Source organism: Pan troglodytes, chromosome 16, assembly GCF_028858775.2.
Source record: "Pan troglodytes isolate AG18354 chromosome 16, NHGRI_mPanTro3-v2.0_pri, whole genome shotgun sequence".
In the NCBI taxonomy this organism is placed as follows: Eukaryota; Metazoa; Chordata; class Mammalia; order Primates; family Hominidae; genus Pan; species Pan troglodytes.
This window is the reverse complement of record NC_072414.2, coordinates 68,317,457-68,333,329: the sequence shown is the minus strand read 5'-3', so window position 1 is coordinate 68,333,329 and position 15,873 is coordinate 68,317,457. Positions and strand designations below refer to the sequence as shown.

Below are 15,873 nucleotides of genomic sequence, written 5' to 3'. Positions count from 1 at the left end.
CTTGTGGGGGGAAAAAGATGCCTATACAACTATCTACAGTACAAGACAGAGTGATCAAGAGGATAGAAGATAACAAAAGCACTTAACATGCTGCCTGGTACATAGTAAATGCTTCATAAATGTTGGCCACTATTATCACCATTGTCATTGATGGAGTTCAGAGGAGGGAGAAATGACGGTTACTTGTCTGTGGGGATTAGCTGTATTTTAGAGCAGCTAAAATTTAACATGGCCCTTGAAAGATGGAAAAGATTAGAACATGTAGAGTTGAGAAAAAGGTGGACCAAGAAAATAGCATAAGCAAAGACATAAAGGAGAAAAATACAAAGAATAGAGTACCTTAACTGAACTTTGAGATATATATGGTGGTATTTTAATGCTTGCAGATGCTTATGAGGCTCAAATGAGATTGTAAATATAAAAAGACTTTGTGAACTACATAAAATAATTTGCTAAGATGTGGTAACGGCAATAGTGTCATTAAAACCTTTTTACTAGAGGAAATGGATAAGTTTTGAGACACATGCAACCTACCAAGATTGAAACATGAAGAAATCCAAAACCAAAACAGACCATTAGCAAGTGATGAGATTGAAGCTATAATAAAAGTCTCCCGACCGGGCGCGGTGGCTCACACCTGTAATCCCAGCACTTTGGGAGGCCAAGGCGGGCGGATCACCTGAGGTCAGGAGTTCAAGACCAGCCTCAACATGGAGAAACCCCGTCTCTACTAAAAATACAAAATTATCCGGGCGTGGTGGTGCATGCCTACAATCCCAGCTACTGGGGAGGCTGAGGCAGGAGAATTGCTTGAACCTGGGAGGTGGAGGTTGCGGTGAGCCAAGATCACGCCACTGCACTCCAGCCTGGGCAACAAGAGTGAAACTCCTTCTCAAAAAAAAAAAAAAAAAAAAAAAGTCTCCCAATAAAGAAAAGCCCAGGACCAGAGGGCTTCACTGATGAATTCTACCAAACATTTAAAGAACAACTAATACTAATCCTACTCAAACTATTCCAAAAAATAGAGGAGGAGGGAATGCTTCCAAACTCTTTCTACAAGGCCAGTATTTATTACTCTGATGTCAAAATCAGAGAAACATGGAAAAAAGAAAACTAAAGACCAGTATCCCTGATGAATATTAATGCAGAAATCCTCAACAAAATACTAGCAAACCAAATTCAGCAAAAAAGATCATTCATTATGATCAAGTGGGATTTATCCCAGGAATGTCAGGATGGTTCATCATATGCAAATTAGTCAGTGTGATACATCATTATCAACAGAATGAAGGACAAAAACTAAATGATCATTTCAGGACATGCTGAAAAAGCATTTGATGAAATTCAACATGGCTTCATGATTTAAAAAAAAAAAAACTCTCAAAAAATTGGGTTGAGAAGAAACATACCTCAACAGAATAAAAGCCATGTATGACAGACCCACAGCTAGTATCATACTGAATGAGGAAAAATGGAAAGCCTTTCCTCTAAGATCTGGAACACAACAAGGATGCCCACTTTCACCACTGTTACTCAACATCATACTAGAAATCCTAGCTAGAGCAATCAGACAGAAGAAAGAAAAGGCATCCGAATCAGAAAGGAAGAAGTCAAATTATCCTTTTTTACAGATGATATGATCTTATATTTGGAAAAACCTAAAGACTCCATCAAAAAGCTATTAGAACTGATAAACCAATTCAGTAAAGTTGCAGGATACAAAATCAATGTCCAGAAATCAGTAGCATTTCTATATGCCAACAACAAACAATCTTGAAATCAAAAAAAGTAATCCCATTTACAAGAGCCACAAATAAAGTTAAATATGTAGAAATTAACCAAAGAAGTGAAAGATTTCTACAATGAAAACTATAAAACATTGATGAAAGAAATTAAAGAAGACATAATAAATAGAAAACTATTTCATGTTCATGGATTGGAAACAGCAATATTGTTAAAAATGTCCATACTACCCTAAGCAATCGTCAGAGTCAATGCAATCCTTATCAAAACATTGATGACATTCTTCACAGAAGTAGAAAAAACAATCCTAAAATGTATATAGAATCACAAAAGACCCAGAATAGCCAAAGCTATCCTAAGGGAAAAGAACAAAACTGGAAGAATCACATTACTTGACTTTATAATACAAAGCTGTAATGATCAAAACAGCGTGGTACTGGCATAAAAACAGACACATGGACCAATGGAGCAGAATAGAGAACCCAGAAACAAATTCATCTACAGTGAACTCATTTTTGACAAAGGTGCCAAGAGCATAAATTAGGGAAGAGTCTCTTCAATAAATGATGCTGGGAAAACTGGATATCCATATGCAGAAGAATGAAACTAGACCCCTGTCTCTCACCATATACAGAAATCGAAATGGATTAAAGACTTTAAGACCTCAAAACTATGAAACTACTACAAGAAAACATTGGGGAAACTCTTAAGGACATTGGACTGGGCAAAAATTTCTTGAATAGTACCCTGCAAGCACAGGCAACCGAAGCAAAAATGGATAAATGGTATCACATCAAGTTAAGCTCCTGCACAGCAAAGGAAACAATCAGTCAATGAAGAGACAATCCACAGAAGAGAGAAAATATTTGCAAAGTATCCATCTGACAAGGGATTAACAACGAGAATAAATAAGAATTCAAACAACTCTATAGGAAAAACTCTAATAATCCAATTTTTAAATGGGCGAAAGATGTGAAGAGACATTTCTCAAAAGAAGACATACAATGGCAAACAGGCATATGAAAAGGTGCTCAACATCATTGATCATCAGAGAAATGCAAATCAAAACTACAAAGAGATATCATCTCATCCCAGTTAAAATGTCTTTTATCTAAAAGACATTCAATAACAAATGCTGGAAAGGATGTGGAGAAAAGGGAACCCTCATACGCTGTTGGTAGGAATGCAAATTAATACAACCACTATGGAGAACAGTTTGGAGATTCCTACAAAAACTAAAAATAGAGCTACCATACAATCCAGCAATCCCACTGCTGGGTATATACCCAAAAGAAAGGAAATCAGTATATCAAAGAGATATCCACACTCCCATGTTTGTTGCAGCACTGTTCCCAATAGCCAAGATTTGAAAGCAGCCTAAGTGTCCATCAGGAGATGAATGGATATAGAAAATGTACTCATACACACAATGGAGTCCTATTCAGCCATAAAAAAGAATGAGATCCTCTCATTTGCAGCAACCTGGATGAAATTCGAGGTCATTGTGTTAAGTAAAATAAGCTAGGCACAGAGAGATAAACATCACATGTTCTCACTTATTTGTGGGATCTAAAAATCAAAACAAACTCATGGAGATGGAGAGTAGAAGGATGGGTGCCACAGGCTGGGAAGGGTAGTGGGTGGGTGGGAGAGAGCTGGGGATGGTTAATGGGTACAAAAAAATAAAAGCGTTAGAATGAATAAGACTAAATATTTGATATCACAACAGGGTGACTATAGTCAGTAATAATTTAATTGTACATTTTAAAATAACTAAAAGAATATAATTGGATAGTTTGTAACACAAAGGATAAATGCTTGAGGAGACAGATAACCCCATTTTCCGTGATGTGATTATTACTCATTGCATGCTCGTATCAAAATATCTCAGGTATCCCATGAATATGTATACCTACTGTGTACCCACAAAAATTTTAAAAACATAAAATGAATTTTTAAAGCCTTTGAGCAAGGAAGTGACCTGCTAAGAACCATATTTGGGAGCACTGGTCAGGTGTCGTGTGAAGAATGTATTAGAAGGTGGAAAGTGCAAGGGGCATTAACAGTTGTCCAGGTAAGAGATGAAAGGAATGGAAAGAAGAATGTTTTGAAAAACCCTCCCATAGACACTCTTTTTGTGTATGGTATCACCAATCTCTCAGGCATCAAGCTCCAAACCTCATCATCTCTCATCTCTCCTCCTGATACCCCAGATCTAATCTACTGCCACATTCTGTTGATTGAAAGGAAACTTAAAGTCCCCTATCTGGTCTTCCAGTCAGGTTTGAATCTTTTCAGTAAGCCTCTCTGTCTCTGTTGAACACCTCCAGTGACAGGAAATTCGTTACTTAACTAAGGGGAGCTTGAGTTGTTGTTGCTTAAACCATCTCTCCTTATACCAAGCTGAAATCTGTCTCCCTAGTGCTACCTATTAGTATAAGGCCTACTTGCTCCTTGGCAACATGCAGACTAATATGAACCTACTCTTCTTCCTGAACTCCCCTGGTCTCACTGTACCTCATATTTTCCTTTGCTTTTCTTCTTGTTACGGTTACAATAACTGTGCAACAAATTACCCTAAAATTTAGTGGCATAAAACAACCATCTATTAATCTCACAGATTCTGTGGGTCAGGAATTCTTTTAAGGTACGGAGAGGATGGGTTATCTTTGTTCCACAATGTCTGGGGCCTCAGAAGACTTGAAGGCTGGTGGTTGGAATCATCTGAGTGCTTATTCACACATCTGTGGTAGACGCTGGCTGTCAGCCGGGGGTCTTTCCATGTGGGGTCTCTGCATAGGCTTAATTGGCTTCCTCACAGCATGGTGGCTGTGTTCCAAGAACAAGCATCCTGGCAGTGAGAGAGCAGCTAGAAACCATATCACTTTTTATGACTCAGCCTCAGAAATCACACAGCATCACTTGCACTGCATTCTATTCACCAAGGCAGTCATGAAGTTCCATCTAGCTTCAAAAAAAGGAGAAATAGACTTTGCCTCTTCCTGGGGAGGAGGAAGGTTCTAGAGGAGCATAGGGGACCAGAAATGTTGCTGTGGTTATACTTGAAAAATATAGCCTGCTACTTTCCACCCTACCCTAAAGATAAATGAGTTCCCAGTCTCCTGTTCTCAGCTGCCTTCTATTCTCTCTGCAGTCTCTTATTTGATACTGCCAGTCCATTCCTAAATATTTTGTTGTCATTAGCTACTGTCTTTGGACAAAGGGTTTGTTGGTATTGGGAGATAGGCAATGAAGTGAATGTAACAGGACTAGGCAAGTGGAACTAAAAGAAGTAACATTTGTTAAGCACCTTTGATACACCCTGAGCTGAGTATTTCATGTGGGCTATCTCCCTACAAGCATTCAAGAGTCCTGCTCACACTGTCAAAGGAGTTAAAACAGCCTCTAGACTAATAAGGAGGAGTGACTGTCCTTATCCTTCAGATCTAGAGAATGAGAAGAATACAGAAGCAGGAACTTCTGGGCTGTCTCTGTACTCACAATGGCAAAGTGCTAATAGAGGGACTTCCGAAAGATCCATCCCAGCTGACATAAAGCCCTAGTTACTTGAAGGAATGGAAAGATGACAACTTCATTGGTACAGTTCACATGAGTGCTCACTATGTGCTAGGCAGAAAGGGAACTGGCTGGGCCCCGGCCCATAGGGTCAAAGTTTAGGACAGTCTCCACTGACTTACCATTCTCACAGGGGACAAGGGATGATGGCCTCAACATGCAGGGTTTAGAGGAGCAGAATGTGTCCAGGATACATTTGCAGTCAGATTCTCACTGGCTCTAGGAGACTGAGAAGGCAGGATCTCAAGAGGAAAACTGTGTGTAATATTATGTTGAAGAGCAAAGGTTGGGAAGTCAGAAAGATGTGGGCTCAGTTTCAGCTTTCTCAGTTCTGTGACCTGTGGCAGCGTGCAGAAGAGTGATCACGGCTTACTGCAGCCTCAATCCTCCAGGCTCAATCTATCCTCCAACCTCAGCTTCCCAAGTAGCTGAGACTACAGGGATGCACTGCTGTGTTCCACTAATTCTCTGATTTTGCTTTTTGTGTGTGTGTGTGTAGACGAGCTCTCCCTATGTTGCCCAGGCTGGTGTCGAACTCCTGGGCTCAAGTGATCTTCCTGCATCAGCCTCCCAGAGTGTTGGGATTGCAGGCGTGAGCCACCATGCCTAGCCCTGGTTCTTTAGGTTTTCAAAGCCTGTTGTTCACATATGAAAATGAATGTGTTACTTCTTCCCTCACAGGGTTGGACATGACAGGAGTAAATGGGGGCTAACATCTATCACTCTTACTTCTTGTCTAAGATGCTATTTTTTACATATTCTTGTATTCATTATAACACATTTTGTTCCAAAAACTTGAGATAGCTTATAGAAGTATATATATGTTTTTTTTTAATTAAAAATTAAAAGGAGATAGGCAGGAAAGGTAAATCAAGCCACAGCAAGTAAGGTTAAGGCCCAAACCATATTCATAACAAGGCCATGATAGACATTTCCTCCTGGAATTCCTACTGGCAATTTCTACCAGGAACTTACATTTAATATGTTAGATCCTGAGCTCATTGGCTTTCACCCAAAGTTGGCTGTCCCTCCTGACTACCTTATTCTGCTCATGATTCCAGTAATCTGAGTAGATTTTAAGACCCAAAGCCTTAGTCATCTTTGACTTTTCTTTCCCAGAATCCAATCCAGTCCTATTTGATTCCATCAAAGGGATGTTTTCCTCTGAAATATGAGATGGAACATACCATTTATGCCACTTACTTGGTATTTGTCAACGTGCAGTTCATTATTTCTCTTTCCTTGTATACATGGTTTGTGTCTAGAGTTAAAAGTATTTACCTAGAGAAAGAAGCTAAATATCCTAGCAGCTCCCCGTCAGGCACATAGCACCTGAAACAAAACAAAATAAGAACTTGAGAAACAGCTGTTCATTGGTAGAGCTAGCAAATACTAGTGAACAATCATTGGCCTATGTCAGAATCCCATTTCCTGGGCCTATTCTATACATAAGAAGAAGGACTGCCCACATCTCATGTTCTTCTTTCTCTGAGTTAGGAAATAGGCATCCAAGGCCTTCATTCCTTTGGCATGCCTTGCTAAGATCAGTTCTCCCTTTCTTCCTTCCATTTCTTTGGCAAATATTTACTCATACCTATTTACTGAGTATGTGCTATGTCCCAGACCTTGTCAAGGTACTGGGGATCGATTGATGAACAAGATACCACTCTGATGAAATTTACAGTCTAATGGGGAAAAAACAATCAACCAATATACAAATAAGATTATTTTAGCTAGTGACATGAGAAAATAAAGCCTGGTAATATAGCCGAATGTCTTGGTCAAGGGCTTCTGCAGACGAAGTGGTCAGGAAAGGCCTCTGTGGGGAGATGACAAGCTAAGACAGAACCAGGCATGTAAAGACCCAAGCAAAGAGTATTCTAGTTGAGAAGAATGCCAAGACCTTGAAGTGGATGTTCCAGAAACAGAGAAAGTGATATATTGGAATGTGAAGAGCCAGAAAGAAAGTGGTAGAAGTTGAAGTCAATAAGTAAAGGCCAGGAGATGAGGGCAGAAAGGTGAGAAATCTGAATTCTGCTCTTAAGTGTGAGTGGAAGCCACTGGAGGATTTTAAACAGGAGAGTGGCTTAAAAAGTAAAAAGCATCTGTTTACTCTGTGAAAAATGGATTAGAGAGGCAAGAGTGGAAGCCAGAAAGATCATTTAGGAGGGTACTGGAATCTTAATGCAGCACCTGATATGACAGTTTTTTCTTCCCAGTTACCCTCCCAGCAGAAGCAATTACCTTTACTTAGCAACACAACATAGCCTCTGGCAGAGCTCCTTCAGCCCAACTTCCAAACTGTAAAGAGAGCCCCAGAGTATCAACTAGCCAAACCAGTGTGTCAGCACAGGGTCCTTTGCTGTTTACAGTATGAGAAAACTGAAGCTAGAGAGGTCAAAAGTGTCCCATCTGAGAGGCAGTACTGGACAACAGCCCTAGCCTGCAGTTCCAAGATCTAGGAGCATATCTTGTTGTCAGTCACCCAGAGCTGCTTGCCTTCTCACCTCATAGGCTCCTCCCTGCCCCTTCATCCATTCACCCTTCGTTTTCCTAAGATTGTCCTGAGCCTGTCACCTCTTTACTCTTCCACTTTGTTGTGTCTCCATTCAGACCTTTGCCAGGGTCCAGAGTTTCTTCTTCTTAGTGGCCTTGTCCTTTACCTTCCATTCTTATTGGTATCCTCTGGTCTTGCTCTTTCTTCAGCCTCTTCCAGGTTGTTGATCCCAAAGAGCAAGACTGTCGATTCCGTTTTCATCATCTGTTACTTCTCCTTTCACGAAGGTTCCCTTCTCAAGAGTTCCTCTTTAGCCAGGCACAGTGGCTCACGGCTGCAATCCCAATACTTTGAGAGGTGAGGTAGGAGGATCACTTGAGGCTAGGAGTTTGAGACCACCCTGGGCAACACAGCAAGACCTCATCTTACAAAAAATTAAAAACTTAACCAGGTGTAGTAGCATATGCCTGTAGTCCCAGCTACTTGGGAGGCTGAGATGGGAGGATTGCTTGAGCCTACGAGTTCAAGGTTACAGTGAGCTACAATTGTGCCACCACACTGCAGCCTGGGCAACAGAGCAAGACCCTGCCTCAAAAGAAAAAAAAGGTTCTTCTTTGAGTTCACCTGAAACTCATAATCAGGTAACTGGAAATTCTCCCAGGTATCTGAGCCTGTCCTACCTAATGTTCTCACTTTTTAATTTTCCCTATATTTTTACTGTTCTTTTTCTTCTTTTTTTTTTTTTTTTTTTTTTTTGAGACGGAGTCTTACTCTGTCGCCCAGGCTGGAGTGCAGTGGCGCATCTCCACTCACTGCAAGCTCCGCCTCCTGGGTTCACGCCATTTTCCTGCCTTAGCCCCCCATGTAGCTGGGACTACAGGCGCCTGCCACCACGCCCAGCTAATTTTTTGTATTTCTTTTTTAGTAAAGATGGGGTTTCACCGTGTTAGCCAGGATGGTCTCGATCACCTGACCTCGTGATCTGCCCGCCTCGGCCTCCCAAAGTGCCGGGATTACAGGTGTGAGCCACCGCGCCCGGCCCTTTTTTTTTTTTTGAGACGGAGTCTTGCTTTGTTTCCCAGGCTACAGTGCAGTAATGCAATCTCGGCTCACTGCAACCTCCGCCTCCCGGGTTCAAAACATTCTCCTGCCTCCACCTCCCTAGTAGCTGGGATTACAGGCACATGCCACCATGCCTGGCTAATTTTCATATTTTTAGTAGAGACAGGGTTTCACCATGTTGGCCAGGCTGGTGTTGAACTCCTGACCTCAGGTGATCCGCCCACCTCAGGCATGAGCCACTATGCCTGGCCTATTTTTGCTGTTCTCTAACCAAATGTCCTGACTGTCTTAGATTGCTTACACATACATACATTCCACCTTGACTTTTCTTTTACCCTCAGCTCTCCATTAAGTCATCCCCATTTTCTTCAACAGAGCTCCAAATTAGATTTGCATTAAACAAGCTATTGTCCACATCTTACTATATAAATAACATAAAAGGTCAGAGAGGGAGGGTGTGCTGTATGTGTGTGTGTCTGTGACAGAGACTGACTGTAATTTTTTTTTTTTTTTTTGAGATGGAGTCTCACTCTGTCGCCAGGCTAGAGTGCAGTGTCGTGATCTCAGCTCACTGCAACCTCCACCTCCTGGGTTCAAGCCATTCTCCTGCCTCAGCCTCCTGAGTAGCTGGGATTACAGGCGTGTGCCACCACACCCAGCTAATTTTTTTGTATTTTTAGTAGAGACAGGGTTTCACCATGTTGGCCAGGATGGTCTCAATCTCCTGACCTCATGATCTGCCCACCTCAGCCTCCCAAAGTGCTGGGATTACAGACGTGAGCCACCACGCCCAGCAGACTGACTGTAATTTTCAAAGTAGATTTACGTCTGTTGTAACATCCCAGAATGAACAGAATCTTAGACATCATCCAGGCTCATGCCCAGCTGAGTCTTAAGTGCCCTCTGCTACTACAGTGGATGTGACCTTCCACCTCTTCCAGGATGAAGAAGAATGTCATACCACACCAAACAGCCCACTTCACTTTTAGATGTTCTCATTATTAGGTTTTTTTTTCAGAGATAGGATCTCACTGTGTTACCCAGGCTGGAGTGCAGTAAGGCGATGATAGCTCACTGCAGCCTTGAACTCCTAGGCTCCAGTGATGCTCCTGCCTCAGCCCCCTAAGCAGCTGGGACTATAGGCATGTACCACCACACCTAGCCCTAGAAAATTTTCCATAGATTTATTTCATATATGCTTTCTAGTAACGTGTCTCCCGTGGGGTCATAAATAAATACTTCTTCAGTTTGAAGACAGCCTTTGTGTCCTCCAGTTCTGAGCTAAACTTCCCAATTCCTTCAAATATTCCTTGGGTGACATTATTTCCAGACACTTTTACCACAGGGATCACTTTACTTGGGAACTTTGATACCTCTGTGTGCTGAATTAGCGCTGCACCCAGTGCTGGACACAGTACTTCCAGAATAGTCATACAGTGCACTGGAGCAGAACTAAACCTTCCTTGTTGTGTACATTGTACTCCTGTTAGTCAACATTGACTTATATTCTTTGGTGATCAAGCAGTGCTGTTTTCTCATTTGAACTGGTAGGCACCTAATTTGCTAAGTCTTTTTTCCCACTTATTGTTGACAAACTGTATTCCATTCCCTGTTACTTACCCTCTTCCCATCTTAAGCATGTGGAATTAGTTTTTATAATCTAAAAATAAGACTTAAGTCATTTGTGTATATTTCCTCCTGTTTTTAGTCCTCATGTTTATTTGTAGGTAAACTTTGTTATTGATTACTTTCTCCTCCTTGAAGCTATCTTTGCTTTGCTTCTAGGGCACCATACTCTCCTGGTTTCCTTCTTACCCTACTGGTGACTATTTTTTAGTTTCCTTCGCTGGTTTCTTTTCATCTCTCCTGGTTCTAAACTTTGGGGTATCCCAAGGATCAATCCTCAGACTCTAGACTCACTAGAATAAGTTTCTAGTTTTAAATACCATCTCTGTGTTGATGGCTTCCAAATATCTCAAGCCGAGACTCCTCCTCTGAATTTGGGCTTGTGTATTTATTCAGCCATTCAACACATATGTATTGAATAGCTACTGTATATGAGACACTGTTCTAAGCCCTGGGGATATACCTGTGAAACAAAAGAGACAAAAATCCCTATGCTTGGGAAGCTTATTTCACACAACTTCCAATCCACTGTCTCCACTGTGATGTATAATAGGCATCTCACATTTAACCAGTTCAAAACTGAATTCCTGGTTTTCCTCCTGAGACATGCACTCTTCACTTTCTTCCCCATTTCTGTAAATGGCAACCACAGTCTTCCAGTTACTCAAGCCAAAAAGCATTGAGCCATTTTTCACTCCTCTTTCTCACACCCACATCCAATTTATCAGGAAATCTGTTGGCTTGCCCGTCTGAATATTTTCAGAATCCAATCACTTCCCACATCCATGGCTACCATCCTGATTCATATACCATTATCTCTCACTTGGATGATTAAAGCAGCCTCCTAGTTGGTCTTCCTGCTTCTGCCTTGGCTGTTCTAAAGAGTTTTCAACCCAGTAGCTGTAGTGCTCATTGTTCAAATGAAGTCGGAGTACATCACTTCTCTGCTCAAAACCTTACAGTGGCTTCCCATGTCACTCAGTAAAAGTTTTATAATGGTTTCCAAGACTCTACCTGATCTTCTCTGCTCCCTCCCTGACCTCATGTCCTATTACTCTTCCACTTACTCAACCCGCTCTAGCCACACTGGCCTTCTTGCTGTTTGTTGAACATGTCATGCACGCTCCTGGCTCCAAGCCTTGGGATCTTCTGCTCTTTTACCTGAAACACCCTTCCCCCAGGTGTCCACGTGGCTTTCTTCCTCACTTTCTATAGAATTTTGCTTAAATAATGCCTTAGAAATGGCTTCCCCAACCACCCTATGTAAAGTAGCTTCACACACATTCCTACGTCTTCATTTCCTAGCCATGTCCCTTGCTCCTCTGTCACACCATACATTACATATTATATATTTGTTCGTTTATATCTTCCTGCACTAAAATGTAAGCTTTATGAGAAAAAGGTCATAGATTTTACTGCTGAACTCCAGGTCCTAGAATAGGGCTTGCCACATAGTTGGCTATCAGTGAATATTTGTTGAATGAATGAATCATGAATGACTAGGTTCTCTGGAGTAGGCATAATAAAGTTCCTACAACAGTATCTATATTTGAATCTCCAGAACCTGTGAATATTACCTTGCTTGGCTTAAGGGATCTTGCAGATACAATTAAGTTAAGGATCTTGAGATGGTGAGATTATCCTGGATAATTCAGGGTAATCACAATGTAATCACAAGGGTCCTTATAAATAAAGACAGGAGGCAAGAAAGTCAGCGTTAGAAAGAGATTTGAAGATGCTCTGTTGCTGGCTTTGAAGCTGCAATAAGGGGCCATAAGCCAAGGAATTCAGGCATATTCTAGAAGGTGGAAAAGCCAAGGAAACGGATTCTCCCCTGGATCCTCCAAAAGGAACACAGCTCTTGTGACACCTTGATTTTAGCCTAGTGAGATCTGTTTTGAATTTCTGCCTTTCAGAACTGTAAAATATTAAATGTTTTATTGTTTGAGCCACTAGCCTGTGGTAATTATTCCAGCAGCAATAGGAAACTGATACACCCACCTGCCCCTATTAGACTGTAATGCCTCTAGAACAGGGGCTTGGTCTTCCTTAACCTTGCACATCACAGGTGCTCAGAGTTCCCGGAGCACAGGTACTTTGGCTTTTTAGACAGAATACCTGACAGAACATCATGCCTGTTTGTGCTCACCTTAAACCCTGATGAATGATGTTGTCACTGGATACAGTTTGGCTTTCTCAGAATATCCCAGGACATAATATCCAAAAACGGGGATACTGCTGAGAAATAATTTACCTCTCCTTGAACAGTAAAATTCTCATCCATCATTGGGGGAGACAATGACTTAGTCTCACCCACTCCAACACTATGCAGATCTTTGAGTGCAGGTCTGTGGGTTTAAGGGCTAAAATGGGATGTTCTCACAAGATCCCTCAGGGATTCCAAAACGAAGCCAAACTCCAAGAAGCTAAGAGAGCAATCTAGAAGATCACCTGCACTGAAGATCAGAGTGGATGTTACCAAGCTGGAAATCTGGGGACCATGGAAATGAGGGCAAACAAACAGAAGAAAAGGGATTATAGAGTCTGGAACTGTCACAGCTGCTTTTTTAGGCCAACTAAGGCCCAGTGTATAAGTGGTTTATGAAGATGGAATGGATGGCACTTCATGCCCACACAAATCATGCTGTTTTTGCCCAGCTGTACTCTCCTTTAAGGTGAAGTAGGTTTGTCAGGCATTGTGCAGTATTGATGAAAAACCAATTTTAGTTTTTCCTAATTGAATCTAGCTTTTGATAAACAGAAATGAATATCTCACTAAGATCTCTAGTCCTGGAGACCTAACAAAAACACCTTAAAATCTGGTAAAATTACAAATATCTCAGAATGTACTATACAAAATTTCAGATCTTATTTTTCACATCTTCTATGTATTTTTTGAAGAAAACTTCATTACACATGCCTGATATGAATAAGGCCTTTTACTTTTTTCTTATAAACATTTAGGCTTAAAGTGATTATAACTGACAGTTAAGACCAACAGAAGCCAGTGGCCTGTTCATGGACAAATTATCTGTACTTCAAGCTAAATCAAAAGTAAACATTCTCTATGGTCCCTTCAGGTCTACATTAGTCCTGTGGAAGCCAAATGGGACAGTCAAACCCTCCCCTTGCCCCCATATATTCTGTGGGCTCTCTTCAACATGAATGGTCTTTTCCATGAAGCACTATTTTATGCATTTTGAACCATTTCCACATCTAAGTTCTTAAATGCTTATTTAGCAGATTTTCCTCAATTACCGTTTTCATTTCATTAGGATAATATTTGCAAAAGACTGGGCTGTATTGTTTTATAATCCATCAGATTAGTGTTTTCCTAAATAATGGTGCAGGAGAGGAGATGTTCTGATAACCTTCACTTTTTTAAAAAAAAAGATTTTTTACACGTATTCTTCGGAAGAGGAAATAGTGAATTCTTGTCACTTAATAAATGCTAGAAAGACTAAGTATTATAAGATGTTTTAAATGAAAAAGCTATATTCCTGAATATCTGTATTAGAATATGCTGATAATCAGTTTAAAAGCAACACAAGAGTAAAGGGAAAGTCACCATTCTGAATCACAGAGCAGTAAAACTGTTGTCACCAGCAATGATGTCACTCATCCTCAAGGTTCTGAAAACCTATTAGAAATTAGCTTTAGGGAGAAATATCTTCTGACTTGTCACTGGTTCTAAAAGGCAATCAGTGTTAAACAAACACAGGCCCCTTTTTGGAACCTATATAATAAACTCAGACACATTAATCTCTACTCACGTCTCTAGTCAGGGTCTGACCCCTAACTCTTTTGGCTTTAATGGAAGGAAGTAAGGGCCAGCTGACATTAGCTAACAGAAGTTTGTGTAAAGGTTCAGATATACCTATAAGCAAATAAATATCATTTCTTAAGCTTTTGTTTTTATTGAGTACTATGAGACAAAAATATCTCCCCTTGACAATACAAGATTGCATTATAGTCTCTGTATATCTTAACAGTATTTACTTAATCACAAAATTTGACTTAGAAGAAGACATTGAGAGAAAAGAGGTCAGCCTCCGTTTGACCTGGATGTTTTGGTCCATGGACAAAGCACTGACCCTAAACAGTCAAAAGCCCTGGGTGATATCCCTGCTTTTGCCACTAAAAATTTGTATGACCTAAAACACTTCACCTTATTTCTCTAGGTCTCACTTGCTTCATGTGCACAATGACAGGATGAATAACTTCTCTACCAACTATGAAAACCCAGTAAGAATGAGATAAGGTGAAAGATATGAATGTACTTGGCAGATCCTGTCATATAAATAAGATGACAGTATTTCATAAGAGAGCTTCTTTCTTGAGTAGAGAACAAGGTGTATGAAGATGTCGTATCATTTGGCTGTATTCTTAGAAATACTAGAAATAGTGCACATTCAAGAAATGAATGTGTACCGTGGTTATGAATAAAACTGCTTTGATGCAACTAGCAAAGTAAAATGAATAAAATGATTTCTTTGGAAAAACTAAGTTATGAATTGAGAAAACTAGACAAGATACTAGAAATTTGCCAGTCAGCACCTCTCAATTCTTGTTTAATTAGTGACACCTCTTGAGTGCTTCTGGGAAAGATAATGAAGTAAGCATAGTTCTTCAAGGACTGTCTCCCATCCTGGGTTCCAGCTGAAAGAATGACAAATGACAACCTATATATATGTGTATATATGTATATATATGTGTGTATAGGTATGTGTGTGTGTGTATTTACACACACACACACACCTATACACACACTAACCCAGATTTTTAACACTAACTCGTAGTGTTAAAAAGTAGGGAAAGGTATTATGCCATGACAGAAACATAAAAGCACTCCTGCTCAGTATTGTGTAGATCATGCCAAATTAAAGGAAGACATTGAGTAGAAACTTATAACTTGCCTTCCTGAGAAAAATCAGAGTGTCATGAAGAAAGAGCAATAAGATACCTGAGGTTTTGTGCAGTGGTTACAAGTGGCTATAGCAACTCCAGACCTTACATCTCAGATTCAAACCCAGTAGAGGAAAAAGTGATGACTTCTTCCCAAACGTCTCAGCAAAAGTATCTCCCTCTATCCCATTAGCTCTGATTGTGACGTGTGGCATCCCTGAGTGATGCTCAACAGCCAGAGAAATGTGTGGCTTACCTTAGGCCTGGGCACCCTTGAGCCAGAGTAAATAGGGAGGGAGGTCTATGTGAAGCATATTGGCTATGAGTTAAGGAGAGGTGATTCCTTAGAAATGTTTTTACAGTTTCTGTTTAAAAGGGTGAATGCTTGGCAGCCATGTTTACTATAACTGCCTGCTCTTGGTCTCTGGATGCTTCACATACAACTTAATTCAGAATTGCCTGGC

General features: G+C 40.6%; 1 protein-coding gene across 24 annotated transcripts in view; it reads left to right on the top strand.

Moving 5' to 3' along the window:
- Positions 1–15,873, top strand: part of SCAPER (S-phase cyclin A associated protein in the ER) — a 567,113-nt gene that overhangs the window by 517,016 nt on the left and 34,224 nt on the right. The window lies entirely within an intron of this gene.